The sequence below is a fragment of the Pelobates fuscus genome, chromosome 12 (genome assembly GCF_036172605.1).
Source record: "Pelobates fuscus isolate aPelFus1 chromosome 12, aPelFus1.pri, whole genome shotgun sequence".
NCBI classification, from domain to species: Eukaryota; Metazoa; Chordata; class Amphibia; order Anura; family Pelobatidae; genus Pelobates; species Pelobates fuscus.
Window position 1 is genome coordinate 46,787,058 of NC_086328.1, and position 18,263 is coordinate 46,805,320.

Genomic DNA, 18,263 nt, shown 5'->3' on the forward strand with positions numbered 1-18,263 from the left:
CGTTCATCTGGGAATTTCTTGAAATAATCCGCACTGTTGTCTCAATTTTGAAAATAAATTGAAATTCAGTCTCCTTTTTTCCTTTGGAATTTCCATTTGTTCATTCGCATTTCTGAACAATGAACGAATAGCCGAAATTCCTGTCCGAATTTCAGACAAAAGCGAATGCCCAAGAGTATCACTGGGCATGCATGGGAATTTCACAGTGCTAGCTTCAATAGGCAGATGACGTGTCCCGCAGTGCCTTTACCTGGCAACACTAAGATTGCGGCGCCTTGGACCTAGATCCAGACAAGAAATAAAGAGGTAAAAATAGGTGAAATGGGGAACCTAGGGGCAAGTGTGGGTGATTAGAGGGATAATCAAATGTAGAGGTGTCAGGAGGGGGGGGGGGGGTTAAAAAACAAAAATAGATGCAGCCATGACATTGCCACTTTAACTGTTTCCAAAACTGTGGTATAATCTGTTTGGCAACTTTCAGTATTCTCATAGTGAGGGATTATATATATATATATTGTGATGTTGGGTTGCAATTCCTAAATGTTTCATACAATATTTTTGTTAAATCCCTTGAATTAAAACTGAAAGTCTGCACTTCAATTGTTTCAGTGCATCTCAGTTGTTTCATTTCAAATTCATTGTGGTGGTGTAAAGAGACAAAATTATGAAAATTGTGTCAGTGTCCAAATATTTCCAGACCTAACTGTATGTAGATAAATTAAATCAAAGCCATTTTTAAAAGAACCCCCAAAAAAGTATATAATGTGCGTTGGTGCATGACATGCGCACAGTCGTTATTCGGCTTGTGGCATTTTCTTTCCCATAACCCACCAATAAACACAGACACCAATTTTCTGTTGGAAAATAAAAGTCCACAGCTTTATTTAAATTTTTCAATAAACAAGATAACATATTGGGGTCATTGCCAAATAAATTAATTTACCCCCACCCCCATCCGTACAGCATTAACCCCGACAATGACCCCATACCATAAACAATATATATAACAATATAAATAACACATAAATATAACACACGGCCTACCAAAGAGGCCCCATAATTGTAACTTTATTAACTGTAGGGGCGTACCGAGACACCCCTACACCACCAGGTTCGGAGCCACCGATGAGCTCGAACCAACAGACCACTTCCAACTCTGGCCTAATTCAACTTAAGCTTAGCCTAGCCACTTGCTAATCCACTTCCATCCCAATTACCCTAGCCCTATCCCGCCGCTGTGACAAAACGGGACCTGCTAAAAAACCTAGGGAGGGTGGGAGGGACAATTAACAGGTAAGTGCGGATTCTGAATTAAAATGGCCGTTTGCTAAAATGGCCGCTTAATATACTCGCACTTTTCCACACCCTTTAGCATGCTCCACCCTAACCCCACCCCCGAATCTATAGCTCCACCTGCCTACTCCTTGGCTCTGTCAAGGCCCATTCCCCTGACTGCGCTGATCCATGGGCTTCATGACATGCGCACAGTCGTTATTCGGCTTGTGGCATTTTCTTTCCCATAACCCACCAATAAACACAGACACCAATTTTCTGTTGGAAAATAAAAGTCCACAGCTTTATTTAAATTTTTCAATAAACAAGATAACATATTGGGGTCATTGCCAAATAAATTAATTTACCCCCACCCCCATCCGTACAGCATTAACCCCGACAATGACCCCATACCATAAACAATATATATAACAATATAAATAACACATAAATATAACACACGGCCTACCAAAGAGGCCCCATAATTGTAACTTTATTAACTGTAGGGGCGTACCGAGACACCCCTACACCACCAGGTTCGGAGCCACCGATGAGCTCGAACCAACAGACCACTTCCAACTCTGGCCTAATTCAACTTAAGCTTAGCCTAGCCACTTGCTAATCCACTTCCATCCCAATTACCCTAGCCCTATCCCGCCACAGCCCGAGACTTGATCCCTTAATGTCTCGAGCGCCCCCCACCACACAGAAATAGGGCCCGGGAGATCCCTTCCTGAAAACCGAGGTTTAGCAAGTCACAACCTACCTCCGAAAGGTGCACCCCATCCTTACGATAATACCCAGGTAACATACCCTCTAACTCCCAATGCCTTACCGGGACCCCGCCTGACCTCCTAACGAAAACTGACATGGCCTTATTAACCTTCCCCCGGCATCTCGACACCGCCGCTGTGTCCCTGGCGTGTCTCCAATTAAATCTAGGCACCATCTCAGACCACACTATAACCACTCCCGGCACCCGCTCCCGGATGCGATCCAAATCCCGTTTCATCCTCCTAATTAGCTCCCTCTGAGGGATAAGCCCCAAATCGTTACCTCCACCATGTATCAGTATTACGTCCGGGGAATTTCCTTCCAACAATTTACCAAAAATCAGTCCACTAATGCTCTGCCAACTGAAACCACGAAAACCAAACCATTGTAACTGTACAGTGTCCTGAAGAAAGCCCAGTTGTGCTCCATTCCTCCGAACTGCGTCCCTCTTCTGCGCCCCATAAACGTAGGAGTGACCCACCAACCATACCACCCGACCTGTAAAGAAACACAAGTTATAAACTAGCAGAGCATCGACACCACAACTCAAACCTAACCAGACACCCTTTTCAAACCAACTTATCTGTTCGTACATAAGTCCTAAAGCGCGCGGACTCCCACCGACCTATCTGCTTAATCCGTTCATCCCCGAGTCCGAGCCGTGCTGCTTCCGTTGCAGCCCCTATGCGAAATGAATGAGTCCCAAATTGTAAGGGATGCAAACCCAGTTGTTGCAGCCCCATGCGGAATACCCTGACAAATTGGAAGCGCGACAGCGCAAGACCATCCTCGTGAACGAGGAAGCACCCAGAGCTTTGAGGGCGCACGCCCAAGTATTTGTGCCCACACGCTACTGGGCAGACTACCGACCCCCGCAACGCAAACAAACTTATCGTCTTACCTCGCCCAAAGACGTCCGTCTTGGAGTGCCTCAGGCGTATCTCGACCTTGTCCTGTCCCAGCAACACATCCTCGAACCGGATCCCAGTCGCCCCGGACTTATTAGAACTGACCAGTTCGCCGATGCGGAATGCCCCAAAAAACGCCCAAACAAAAGCTACGGTAAACAAGAGCACTTCAAACGCAGATGTGCAAACGTCATGCAGCCTGTCAACCAGGTCTTGTAGAATGTTAAACGACACAGGCCGTCTCGAGTCTACAGACCTACGTCCTTTACGAAAGCCTTTCAACACCTGCTTCACCAAAAAAGTTTTTGTAATATCCTCCTTACCCGTGAATTTAAACCAAAATGCCAATGCTGACATGTAACGGTCCACCTTCGCGGGAGAAGCCCCTCCCGCGAATAACCGACACAATAACCACAAAAGCGTGTCCAACCTACCTGCCGGCGAATTCGCCCCTCCAGACTGCCCCATCATCTCCTCCCATTCATACCATACCTTGGTGTACGCAGTCCACGTTCCGGGCGCCAGGGAACTTCTTATAAAGCCCCCAAGCAAGACGTCCCGAGCCGCCACATCTCCGCCGGGCATGACTGACCTGTCTCCTGAGCTCCCGGCGCCGCTGCCCGAAAACGTTCCCACTGCGAACGAGATAAGGCGTCAGCGATAACATTCAACAATCCCGGGACGTGTTTCGCCCTAAACACAATATTCCAAGACATGCACAGCAGCACCAAACGCCTCAACAACCATACCACAGGCAGCGAAGATGCCGAGATATTATTAATTGCCTGCACCACCGCCATGTTATCAGAATGAAAGATCACCTTCCTGTTCGCGAGCTCTGCGCCCCATAAAGATACCGCCACTACCACAGGAAAGAGTTCAAGGAAGGCCAGGTTCCTGATCAAGGCGTTTTCCTTCCACGCCTCTGGCCACTCTTCCGCGCACCATCTCCCAGCCAAGTAGGCCCCGAAACCTACGCTCCCGGAAGCGTCCGTATATAAGCCTATCGCTTCTGATGACGTCGCCTCCTCCCTAAAATATACCCGACCATTGAACTCCTGTAAGAAACACAACCAAACATCCAAATCCGCCTTCATCGCAGCGGAGACTCTGATATAATGACCTGGCAATCGCGCCCCGCAGGTTGCTCGAGCCATCTGCCTGCAAAAAACCCTCCCCATAGGGATCACTTTACAAGCAAAGTTCAAGCTCCCCAGCAGGGACTGCAACTGCCTCAAGGTCACCTTCTTCGAACCCCTGACTACCCCCACCCGCTGGCGGAGCGCTGTCAGTTTATCCAAGGGCAACCTACATTCACCCTTCACCGAATCTATTTCCAGCCCTAGGAAGCTCAAGCATACCGTCGGGCCTACCGTCTTCTCCGCCGCCAACGGGATCCCAAAGACTTGTGCCACCCATTGCAACACCCCTAGTATTTGCCCACAACGATCGGACCCTGCCGGACCTACGCACAAAAAGTCGTCCAGATAGTGCACTACTGCACCCCCAGCCGACTCCAGATGCACCACCCATTCAAAGAAAGAGCTGAACTTTTCAAAGTACGAGCAAGAAATAGAGCAGCCCATGGGCAAACACAGATCCACGAAAAAACCCTCATCAAAGAAACAACCCAGTAAGTGGTGACATGTCGGGTGAATAGGAAGCAACCTGAAAGCCGCCTCCACGTCCACCTTCGCCATCAACGCTCCCGGCCCCGCTCTCCGTACCAACTCCACCGCTTGATCGAATGACGCGTATGACACAGAGCACAGGGCCGCGTCAATGTCGTCGTTAACGGACGCCCCTTTTGGGTAAGACAAGTGGTGTATCAACCGAAATTTGCCTGGTTCCTTCTTGGGGACCACCCCCAACGGAGACACCCTCAAATTCGGCAAAGGTGGGACCGCATAGGGTCCTGCCATCCTGCCAAGCCGTACCTCCGCCATCAATTTGTCCCGCACCACCCCTGGGTGATCCCGAACGGAACGTAAATTCAAACATAAAGTCCCTGACCCTGTCCCTTTAAACGGTATCTTAAACCCCTCGGTGAATCCTTCCCTCAGAAATTCCGCGTCCGCCCGATTAGCGTAGCGCTTTAGCCATGGCAGCATCTCGCCTACCTTCACCGGAGTTGCCCCCAGTGGCAGCGGCAGGAGCCGTGGCGCCACTGGGACCTCCCCCGCTAGTCGATTTGCCTCTCTTGAAGCACCTATTGACTCCATGTGTACCGCCGCAACCGGAACACTCGTGTTTGAATCTGCACGACGAGCCCCATTTACATTGGCCCTCGTTGAAAAGCCAGCAGAAACCCTTCTTTTGTCCGGCCGGCGCCGCTCCTCCAGGTGCTGCACCGGCCGCCCCGTGAAAGGGCGCAGCCTTCTGCGCCATCATGAGCCGCATCCACAGGGGGAGATCCATCTGATCCCATCTCATGTTCGGGTTCGCTGCTAAACGTTGGCGGAACTGCTCATCGTATTTCCACCAAGCAATCCCACCATACGTCCGGTAAGCGTCCCCTATCCCGTCCAAGTAGCAAAAAAGTTGTGAACAGCGATCGGGAAACTTTTCCCCGATGACGCTGGCCAGTATGCAAAAAGCCCGCAACCAGTTCGCAAACGTCTTTGGTATCTTCCGATACCTACGCTTCTTCTCATCTTCCTCCTTCTTCGCATCCTTTTTATCCTCATCCTTTAGATCGAGGAACTCCTCCAGAGGAAGGAGAGAAAAAACCTCTACGAACTCACCCTTCCAAATCCTGTCCTTCACCTCAGACTTCAGGTGACATCCCAAGGGGCCCGCGAAAGAGACATGTACATTCTGCCGCGCCGCGTCAGAAACCTCCCCTCCTCCCACCGAACTTAAGCCTGTCTTGTCGCCTGTTTCGGGCGTGCTCCGTCCGGAGACACCACTCACCGCCCCCTTCGCCTGCCCCGACGTCCCGGAACCTACTTCCGGAACCCATACCCTCGAAAATTGCGGTGAAGCCCCCTCCCCACCGCCCCATGAGTCTAACAATGATTTTAGGCAAGTTAACATGGAATCAGAATGTGATGTGACAGGCAACTCACCGCCAGAGCCTCCGGCCGCGGAAGGCCGCGGGGTCGTTTTCCTTCCCTCCGCCGCGTGCGGCTCCGGGGTGTCCCTTTGACGCCGACTCCCTTCCGCCAGATCCCTCCGCGGGACCGTAGGTGTACCGCTCCGCGACCTGTAGGGAGAAGAACACCTGGGTAGTCTGTTCGAGTGCCCCTCTACCCGCCCTTCCTCCATACGTTCCCTATCGTCAACCCTGCGCCTCTCTCGCCTAGTAGCCAGGCCCTCTGGGCCGTAAGAACTGTCCGGCCGTCCTTGAGCGCTCCCGTCGGAGGACCCAGACTCGCAGCGCCGTTCCCCTCTCCTCCTGGCCCTGCAGACTGATCCCTGCCTACTGCACCCGTCAGTAGACGGGCTCCTCTCCCTGACACACCCTGCCCGGACTTGCCTGGCGCTTGTCCTGCGCGGCTCTTGTATTCCGCAGGCCTAGGGTTGTCTCTGTAATCATGCCGTCCCCGGGAGCAACATTTATGGCCCTCCCGTACACTCCTAACCCCGCTGTCAGAGTGTGTGTCGTACCCCTGGGACATTCCCTCATTGTCCGCTCCTCTGTCCACTGGGGAAGCGCTGCGCTGGCCCTGACAAACAGAAGCCCCTTCCGTTGTCGCCCTGACTCGGTCCTGCAGCCCTAGCTGGGTGACCTGTCCTGCTGTCCCCCCGCTGCCTTGCCTGGGCCTTGTCTCGCCCGCCTGATCAGGTCTCCCTCCGCTGGAATCCCTTGCTGCCCTCTGAGGTGGTGTCAGCCCGTCCTTCCCAATCCCCAGCTCCTTTCCTTGCCGCCCGGTATTTAAACCAGCGGCAGACTCACCGGGACGTGTCTGGGCTCTATCCACACCTCCGACATCCTCTGCGGTCCCGGTCTCCTCGGAGGCCGTCGCTACTTTCGCCGCCTTGCCGCCCGCCGTCCTGCGAGCAGCGCTCCTCGTGGTAGGCCGCGACACCGTGCCAGGCCTACTCTCCGCCCTTGCCTTACCGGCACCGCGTCGCACAGACGGGGCCGGCGGCGTTTGCGTTGGCTCCGACTGGCCAGCCTCCTTAACTGATGATCCGCTCGCCTCTCTGGAAGGACTCCGTCTCCGACGCGCTGCGGGCATTACGCCCGGGCTCAGCCGCTGGGGCGGTCTCGCCCTCCGCACCGAGCGCCTTTCCACAGCCGCTGGGGGGTTACCGCTGGTCCCAGGAACCGCCAGTTGCTGCTGCAGCCAAGCCATCCCCCTGTCTCTCACTGCTGCTCTCACACCGTCCAGGATCTCTTCAAGCGAAGCCATCTGAAAAACAGAAGAAAAGAAACCCCACAACCTGCCAAAACAATTAACAGGTAAGTGCGGATTCTGAATTAAAATGGCCGTTTGCTAAAATGGCCGCTTAATATACTCGCACTTTTCCACACCCTTTAGCATGCTCCACCCTAACCCCACCCCCGAATCTATAGCTCCACCTGCCTACTCCTTGGCTCTGTCAAGGCCCATTCCCCTGACTGCGCTGATCCATGGGCTTCAATAAATTAGAAATATGAAAATTGTGGTTTAACATAAAAATGCCAGAATTGCTTGTGTTTTTACGTGAAAGACAAGCAACTGAAGCTGGGTGCTTAAAGGGTTTAATGGAGCATTGTTCAGAGCTTAAAAAGCTTGAAAAAGACAAGTCTTTTTTTTTAAAGATTTTCTTCGAGGAAAGAACACTTGGAGACATTAATCATTAAGGCCTCACAGGACTCAAAAAGATGAAATAAAATATGGCGAGAGATGCAGGCCTTTTGCAGTACAGGAAACGTTGGTGATGGGATCCCAACATTGGCTAGTATAGTTATCGAATTAATTTATAGTCACTTCATATAGAAGGAACCCGCAGGATATGGTAAAGGTGAACATAGATAACAGTGAATTTGGGCACGCCTTAGACATATGGAATATTGTGAGTATGCATATAAAAAAAACTTAACATGGGGAAGATAATGGAGAAGGGACTGTCATCGTCCAGGGTGACAAAGGGGGGGCAGTGTTTGGGCAGCCCTGTAGCAACGTTTTGTCACAGTAATCTCTAAAAGTCAGCAGTGTTAGTAGCTAAAAGCCAGTGAAACCAAATTAGTTGCATAGAAGTGATGGGCATTATCTTTGCTATGGGTTTTAGTGACAGGGAGCATGAAGCAAATTATTTGTGTGTAGTGCAAAATATGATAGTGATTAATCTCCAGAGTGAGATAGATTAGATTAAATTAATAGATAGATAGATAGATACTACATACCTAATGTAGTGGGATCTGTATTCATCTACCTGAGTTGGACTAGATAAAGGTGCCCTCGAAGGCACGGGAGAGAAGTGTTAGAACTTTTGTTATTTGTTCCCTTTACCATAATGGAGTTTAGACATTGATTTACTATCATTCCGGTATCACTGCTAACTGATCTATTTTCAATGAGTTTTTCTAGCATTAGCTAACTGTATAAGGATTTAGGTCGTGACTCAGAGACCTCTATCTTTTTACCTAGAGTCTCGTTTCCAGATGTCTAGTTTCCAGTGCCGCAATCTAGTGCCGCATTTGTTTTCAGAGCTGACTGTGGGGATATTTATGGGATGATAATATTAAACAGTCGAGAATTGCCAACTATTTCAATTCTCTTAGATCTTAGAGATCGTTATCATGTAAGTGAAATGTATTCCATACAAATAAAAATCACAATTTGTTATAAAAATAGATATAATTTATTGTGACAAATAAAATAATAATAATTTTAGGCAGTATGCATGATAATAATCAGTGAATATTTAGTATAACATAAGTATGCAATACAATGGAATGGCTAAACACGTTCCAATGGCTAACAGCATCAACTGTCAAGATAAGATTTATGAGGGTACTTCACAGACAGAAAGTTAAACTTCCAGCGAAAAGCCATAAAACCTTGGATAACAGATCAACTGAGTAACCCTTTCAATGCTGGTTAGATCCTCCTAGGCATAATATATCCTATTTTCATGTAATTTTCAAGTAAAATAACATTCAAACCAGCTCATTACTCATTTCCTGGAATCATCCAATAAGAAAAATCTACCAGATTCTATAAGCCGAATTTTAATTTGCTTAAAAAGATATCTTGAGAAAGTCCCGTGGGCGGGACGAAACGCGTCGATGAGCCACAGCTGCTAGCTTGATACCTCGATCAGCTGTTGCAGGAAGAGGTCGGGTGCAGGAATCCCCGTGAGTATCAACTTGAGGCGTGTTCTGCTGCCGGCTGGTCTCCACACACCGCGGTCTTTTTTGAAGGCACCGACCGTGGTGCAACGCGTCCCCTGTTGGAGTGCCTTCTCTATCCACCGCGGTCTTTTTAGAAGACACCGACCGCGGTCCAGCACTACACTCCTCACACGTCGGACTTCGTCCTGCTCCCGAGCATTCCTCTGGTTTATACCTCGGTGGGGGCCCCCACCGAGGTTAGGTACTTTTATTGAGTTTTCTCATTTATATTTTCGCTTCATTTTTATATAATTGTGTGTTTTTTATATATCTAGATAGCTTTATTATGTCATATGTCTAATACTATATTAACTTTATCAATTATAGATCTATTTAGCTATCTTTTTATTTATCATTGAATAATAAATACATTTATATTTGTATAAATTTTGATTATCCTTATAGTTTATTTAGGAGCGCACATGCATTCTATATCGTGAGCTTACACTCATATTTAGTCGCTTGTATATGTATGTTGCTGCCCATTTTTATTTTTATTTTTTGATATTAACTACACCGTGTTCTTTGATCTGTTACTTTCCCTAAAAAGATATCTTATCCTATTTAGAGCAATTCAATACACCTGGATAAAAACAGCGGTATGCTAACACGTGATAATATCACACTAATATATAATTATTCTTAATTCCACCTGCAGAATGGAATGTTTATAACTTTATATTCTTTAGTTTACTAAGATTTCTAAATATTGAAATCTGACCGTGATTTATCCAGTCATATATCATGCTATTAGATTTTTAATTAATTTAGATCAATTAAATAAAACCAGCATAATTACCAGTTAAGTAGATATTCTCATCAGATGAGTAGGTAGTCCCAGGAACTTGAATGCATGTATGATTGGTTGTATGGAGGTATGTAAGTAATAGTAAAAAAATAGTGTTGCTTAGAAAGTAAGAGTAAAATTCTAAGTGTCCAGGAGTGTTTCTTGAGTTGGGTCCAAGAGAGTTTGAGAGTTGAGTTAGTCCCAGAGTGAATATCTGTCCTGGATCTCTCTGAATGTCCGAATCTGAAAGCCCAAAACTAACTTCTCTCTTCCCTTTGTCCTAACTTTTTAAAGGGAAAGATTCTCTGTACGTCATCAGCTGATATGTCCAATAGGAAACTGAAGGTGTGGTCAACCTGCAGATTGCAATTCAGGTATTTGGTCCATAGAGGGCACTCTCGCCTCACTAAACTTTCCTATCCAGGAAAGAGTTAACTTTTTGTGATGACGATTTTTACGTCATTTGGCTTATCTAAAATGACTACCATAACTTAAATTTGCTGTCAGTTCAAAGCGTTTGCCTCAATCTTTGTGGCAACGACTTTGATCGTAATTTCTAAAATTGACATGTCTAAACTCAATTTCACCCCTTACTTACAATGGGACCTTGTAAAATTTAGAAAGTAAAATTAATTACTTAGTCTTCTCTGTCACTAATGTCTGTGTTTAGAATTATTTCTATTCCATTAACATTTAGACAGAGCATTCTATTCCCCTGCTTCATTGCTTATCACTTGGCTTGTTTATATAATGCATTCCTTAGCTCAGGCTCAGTGGCTGGTTACAGAAAGGATAGAAATTTTATTCATCTTTGTTAGCGTGAAATCCAAAATGGAGTCCGCTCTGTTCTGAGTGACTCAGGCAATATACACTTTTAATTTCTATTATAGCACAACATGCCTGCCGATATAAATATCCTGCCATGACTCAGGCACTTTTCTTAACCCCTTAAGGACACATGACATGTGTAACATGTCATGATTCCCTTTTATTCCAGAAGTTTGGTCCTTAAGGGGTTAATATTGAAACAACGAACTACTTTAACTTTCTACTTAAGAGCTGGTGGTCTAGGCATTAGGTGCCGCTCTAGCACCAAGGCTATTTACAGTGATTACTCTAAGAGCTAAGACCTAGGCATTAGGTGCGGCTTTAGCACCTAAGTAATTTACAGTGATTACTCCAGTGTATAATTACTGTTTTATATACACTGCAACAAACCATTTAGTTCACCTCTCCCTCCTTCCCGTATTCCTTGTCAGTACTTCTCTGTGCCATCTCTTACTGTTATATACCCTGACACAGACGTGTGCAGGGCTATATTTTCACCAATATTAGATTCGTTTTACATGGTTCCCTAACAGGTTGCATTGCTACCTTACAGCAACCAATAGTATCATGTTAGACATTGGCAATTGCGATTAGAATACCTCTCCACAGATTTTCTGTAGAGACTGGTTTCTACGACTTTCTAGTTTTTGTTTTGCCGATTAGACCAACCACTTGTTGCACGTTTGTAATACCTCTAACACCATTAGTCCCTCTTTAATACCCAGGACTTCTTCTTTTGTAGCTCGTATACGGGTTGTAACATCCTGCACCTCATTTTTCACCACTGGTTGAAGTTTTTGTATGTTCTCGCACAGTTGGTTAATGCCCTGTTTAATAGCTGGTGTGTTATCTTCCATCACCATTGCATCTTCTGGTGTTGGTATGTTAGGGTCATGGATTAAGTCCTACCTGTCATCCACAGGCCTCCTTATGACAAGGCATTTCCTGGAGCATTTGGCCAATATCTCTGGACTCCTTAAGAGCGTGGGATGGAGGTTTTTGCAATTTCAAACCCACTTCTTCCTCAGGGGCCATTAGGCTGTGAGGCATTGTAGGAAGACAGCCATTTTACCGGGGGGCTCCAGTGTGGGCCTTAGACATCCAATGCTGGTTGTTTGCCTTCGGGAGAAAAAGAAAGGCATCCACAGTTGCAGGCCACCTTCTGGAAGACAACCCCAATTATTATTAGAGAGAATGCAGTAGCTGGTAAGTAGAATTAGTTGAGACAAGTTCAATTTTGTAGCCCAGTATTATTTTCATTAAGGAGTTTTTTAGACTGTATGCAGAGCTATAAATTTATATTTGATTTGTTTAGTTCAACTGTGTTTTTTTATTTACAACTTAAATCTTACTTGGAAGACACACGTTTCACTGGGCTTTCTATTGGGTGCAGGTGTGTTGTCCACTTTTGGGAGAATGTGTCTGAGATTATGTCCATGTACAAATTTAGTTTTCCCTATGTTATTACATTGTTAACAAGGATTGCGTCCAAACAGGTGCCTGGAGCCATGGTATAAAGATCTTGGAAAAAACCCTGACCCCACATACTGGGAACGTATGTTTAATATAGACAAAGGGTTTAGCTCCTGTGTTTCCCACATGGAACTGCTGTGAAATATCGTATATAGATGGTATTTAGTGCCTGCAACACTCACCCATATGTTCCCTAATGTCTCTAATGTATGTTGAATATGTAAGACTGAGGTGGGCACAATGTATCACATGTGGTGGGTGTGGTCTTGTGTATTTGTTTTGGGACATTTCACACATTTGGTATTATGCCAATTTTAAGGGGAAGGAGGCGAGACAGAAGTGATACCACAATGTCAGATATGCTTCAGTACTAACATTTACATTTTTTCTTTAATTTGTGCTGCCCATACTTCTTTTAACTTTTCATATTTTTTTCCTTTGTTTTGTTGTATTTTGTATAGATGACTAGTGCATTATTGACAGTTTCTCACATTGACTTGTGAAATCTAATTGTTGTTTGTCATTTCTTGATGAAAATAAAAATGGTCAAATTGAAAAAAACAATCCACACCTCTTTATGCTTCTGGGCACCTCCATTTTCGCTCCATGTGAATTGTTTTAAGCTCTGTTCTTTGTAACTGGCAGGCAGCGTAGAGAAACTGTGCAAAGAAGAGAAAAAATAATAATTTTTATTAGCAATGTTTGGCCTTACTAAACACCCACCTGACATGCGGCAGGTGGGTGCATATCTACCAAACTAGAAAGGCCCTATCCCAAGTTTATGTAAAACAGTCCCCTACCTATGCTCTTGCTCATGTGGATTGGGTGGGGGACTTGAAATTAAATAATGGCCAGTGGTTGGGGGCTATTTAATTATAAAAAAAAATGGGGGAACATCATCATGGGCAGCAGTGGGCTCTAATAATAATATATTTTGGGGCTCATGTCCCCTCCGAATATATTATTAGATTTACGGATTTTATGTTAACACATAATTATTTTGAGTTTAACGACCAGTTTTTTTGTTCAAACCAGAGGTACCGCGATGGGGGCGAGTTTCGCTCCATCCTATGCCAATTTGTTCATGGGTTGTTGGGAACAATCTATGATACTCTCTGATCCGCATTGGATGGAGCGACTCGCCCTCTATCGCAGGTTTATCGATGACATTCTTATTGTTTGGAGGGGTGACTGGAATGAAGTGGAAGACTTTATGTCTTATATCAATAGCAATCTGTGGGGTCTTTCTTTTACATATAAGAAACACAAATCTAAGATTGATTTTTTGGATTTGTCTCTTACGGGTTCTGAAGGTCGTATTACCACCAAAACATACCTAAAGAGCGTAGATGTGAATGGGTATCTGCATGCCAATAGTGGCCATCACCCCACATGGATTCAAAATATTCCTGGAGGGCAGTTTGCTAGAATCAAACGAAATTGTACGTTCGTGTCAGATTATGATAAAGAGTCCCTTAGACCTTGTCAGCGTTTTCTAGAAAAATCTTATCCACCTGACAAGATCCTAAGGGCCTATCTGAAAGGGCACAATTCAAACCACATTTTTTGGCCTAAGTTTCAAACTTCGAGTCTTTGCAACCTGACCCTGACAATTCCTTTGACTTATGGGGAACATGAATCACACACCAATGAGCACTATACGATTCTTGAATTATTGGGTAAACCTCGTGTCTCCACATTAAAAAGATCTAAGTACAATATTAGCACCAAAGAGGTGGGAAAAGGTTCTTCACCTATTTTCTCCACCATGTTCAACAAGGGTTATGATGATATTATTAACATCCTTTATACATACTGGCCTATTTTAATCAAGGACCCATGGCTTTCTTTCTGTATTTCGGCAACTCCAAAAGTTACATTTAGAAAGGCCCCAAGTTTAAAGAACATCTTAGCTCCCTCCAAGCTTCATCATTCCACTGAGAAACATGAAGTGGTTCATAAAGATGGTTTATCTAACAAACGTTGTGGGCATACCAAATGCCTTACATGTATCTATTTTTGTATACAGAGTTCTACGTTTAGCCCCTTTAACAATTCCGATTCTATTTTTTCAGTTCAATCTGATATCTCCTGTAATACCCCCTTTGTGGTATACCTTTTAACTTGTCCGTGTGGGCGTCAATATGTAGGCCAAACCACAAGACCCCTGAAATGTAGATTTCGTGAACATAGGACAGCTATTATACGTAATGATAATAGGTCCTCAGTAGCCCGTCACTTTGCCATTTTCCACGAGAAAAACCCATCTGGTATCCAACTTATGGGGATAGTACATATTCCCCCCCAGCAAGATGGGGCTTTAAGGAAAAGGGAATTGATTAAATTTGAGTCACTTTGGATTTTTAGGCTTAATTCTATGACACCGAATGGTTTAAATGAAGAGTTGGAGCTGTTCTAAGTATTATAGTCTTATCTACTCCTTTGTCTAATGGGGTGTCTATTGTTATTATAGTCTTATCTACTCCTCTGTTTAATGGGGTGTCTATTGTGTTTATATTATTATATCTATACCGACCTCTGGTCCTATTTGCCCCATGTATAATAACATTTTTTTGGGGGGTTGTTTTTTCCCCATAAGGTATATACTTTTACCATAAGTTTATGTATGGTTTCTGGTCACTGGGATTGATATTCCCATTTCGATTAAGAGTCTTTATAATAACCAAGTCTTTCCCTTTAAATGGAAATGATGATGTAATTGAATTCTCATGGTTGAATTTCATATATCTTTGGATTTTTGTATTTCATATTTCTTGTCAATATTCCTATCTAACTATTTATATTATGATGCCTAACTATTATAGATTATATACTTTATATGTTTCTATAGATTGCTTTTCACACACATTTGCATATAAACTGCAGTTATCTGGTTAAATGCATTTGACCAATTTCCCTGAATTAGGGTGTTTTCCTTTAATGTTTAATTACTTCACTTAATTGCTGAGGGTATTTAAATCCAGTTCTGTCAGCAGCTACTTAGTCTTGATAAAGTCCCGTGGGTGGGACGAAACGCGTAGATGTGTCTGTAGTTTACTTCTGGACCTGCTGTTTTTCCCCTGCTGCCGACTTTTTATTTTATTTTATCCTCATTTTTCAGTTAATGTTTTTTTTTTTTTTTTTTTTTTTTCAAGAGAGTCCTTTAGTGTATCCTGCTCAGGACCTCTGGAAGGAGGGTTTTTATGTCCTTGCTGACCGCTGCTTTCTTTCCTCTATACCGCGGTCTTTTGTGAAGGCTCCGACCGCGGTATCAGTCTCCAGCTCGTTTGCATCGCATCAGCTGTACCTGTGGGTGGTCCGTTATATCTACACCGCGGTCTTTTTTCGAAGATCCCGACCGCGGCATCCTTTATTGCCATCTAACCGAGGTCTGCTACCTCGAACTCTCTGCAATTTTTTACAATTTTCATCACTCAATCTTCATTTAACTTTGTTTTTTTTCCAGTACGGATTCTCATGATATATACCTCGGTGGGGGGCCCACACCGAGGCAGGTATTTAATCAATTTATTATTTTTCATATTCCATATTTGAGTGTTTGAATATACTTTTTCACACTTGTTTAGTTATTCCAATACTTTATTCTGGTGCACATTTTCGTATATATTGTAACTATTTTGCTTTTTATTGTTGTATCATCTATTAGGCAGCCGGTTGATACTCTTTACACTATGCATAAAATGTATCTATAATATAGAGTTCATTTGTGCATTGTTGTAAACAGTGGGTTCAGGTTTTATTTTTATTGCTTATTTTTATTATCCTATTATTGTATGTTTTGATTGATTTATTCATATGGATTTATTTTTATAAAGTGATTTTATATGAGTTATTACTCAATAAATGTATTACGCATTTCATATTGTATTTACTGTGAGCGCACATACTATTTTGACTTTTGAGCTTCCACTCAGTTTCAGACGCTTGTTATATGTATGTAGCTGCCCCCCCTTTTTTAAAATAGTTGTGGTTTATCACACCTTGTATCTACTTTTCTATTTTTCATGTCCCCTCCTACACCAACTAACCACGGGTGAGGGCTCTAATAAGAGGGAAGAATCTTGTTCCTCCTAGCCCTGGTTGGTGGGGGCTCTAACAATAATATATTGCTACAATAATATTCAATAATATTAATTAATAAACATACCACTGTCTACGATCCCAATACCCCACCCATTAAAATAAGTAACCCTTCCTACAATAGAAAAAGAAAAAAAATGTAAAAAAACACGATGCAATAAAAAGAATGCATCTTCGCACATCGAGGGTCCAGCACAGACTGAGCTTGCATAGTGAAAAAAGCCTTTATGTGTGTCTTTCCTACACTATGCAAGCTTAGTTTGAGTGCTCTGAACCCTTTGCCACACTATGCAATATAAGTCAGTGTGCTACTTACAAGCCAACCAATCAGGGCATGCTGACAGGCAAATAGCAAATGGTTTGGCTACTTATATGCAGGTGGTACCCGGACAATTCTGGCACCATAACCAGTGTAACCTGCTGTAGTGGTTATGGTGCTTGGAGTGTTCCTTTAACAAACAGCTCTTTTTGAATACGTTAACTAGAGGAGGAAGAGTAGCTTTTATTAAATATAAACTCTTATGGAAATACATATTATACCTGATGAAAAATAACACGTTCTCAGAATTTGCAACCACAACAATTTAACATTGTCATTATTAATTTTCCACAATCTGCACTCAATACAGACAACACTTTCTTCTCAATATCTTTAAAGTAAATTGCTAAATATTTTCATTTTCATAGGTTTCACATATTTTATTTTTTATTTTTAATGGAACAGAGGAGCAAGAGTACAAGCTTGTGCGTAACATCTGTCATTTATTACACAGACAGATGTGTGTGTAATTTACTTTGTGTGATTTTAAAAAGAAGAAGAAAAAAAAAAAAGAAATTGAACAGTATTTCACTACAGGTGCCTTAAATTTACACCCCAAGTTCCAAGTTGCAGGATTGCTAACCAAATACCAAAATGCGAGGACGAATGCTGGATTGAGGCATCATGCTGCAGTAATAGACAGGAAACCATAAGCATTCAGACACATAATTCGTACACAGTGTCCCCTGCTAGATTTCTATGATAACTAACTTATTTAGTACTCTGGAGAAAGCATTTTGTACTCTACTGCCAATTCATCAACTCATTCTATTTTTTAGACTTTTATACAAGTACAAAAAGGGGTTAGCAAGTCACTTAGCAGATAACATACGAGAGAGAATTTTAACAAATGCTTGGGAGAGGACAATATGCTGATTGGCTGAATAAATGTTCTTGGCCCACCGTAGCAGTTATAGAGTGTGAAATAAGTAGCTTTTATTCATTTTTTTTATCCTTTGAGATCTCACATGAAACATTTCGTGGGGGGAATTATATTTTCTTTTTCTTATTTTTTTTATATATTTATTTTCAGAATTTGTTATATTAAGGCATATGCATACTGCTATCTAATTCCAAAGGTAGTGTTGCATTCAGGAGAGCCAATAGAGTCTGCTACCACGCCTGGAGCACCATGGAAGAGATCTGCAGTCCCTTAGAAATATTCAAAATCTAATTCCAAAGGCTTCAGGAGAACGCATATATACAACGTTTCATCGTCAACATGATTAAGGCTTCACGCCGAAATGTTGTATATACTTTTGCTCTCCTGAGCCTGGAAAAAAACAAATTACTATTTGCACTATTGTATGAAGTCTTTGGAATTTGATTCTGCATATGTATACAGATTAGGGTAAAAGAAAATTACTTGTCTGCCTTTAAGCGTTTTATGAATTGAGCCCTTACTACCCAAAAAAATAAAAAATACAAAGGCTTGCTGTGTGAGATGGCGGCCATGTAGTCCAAAAAAAGACATCC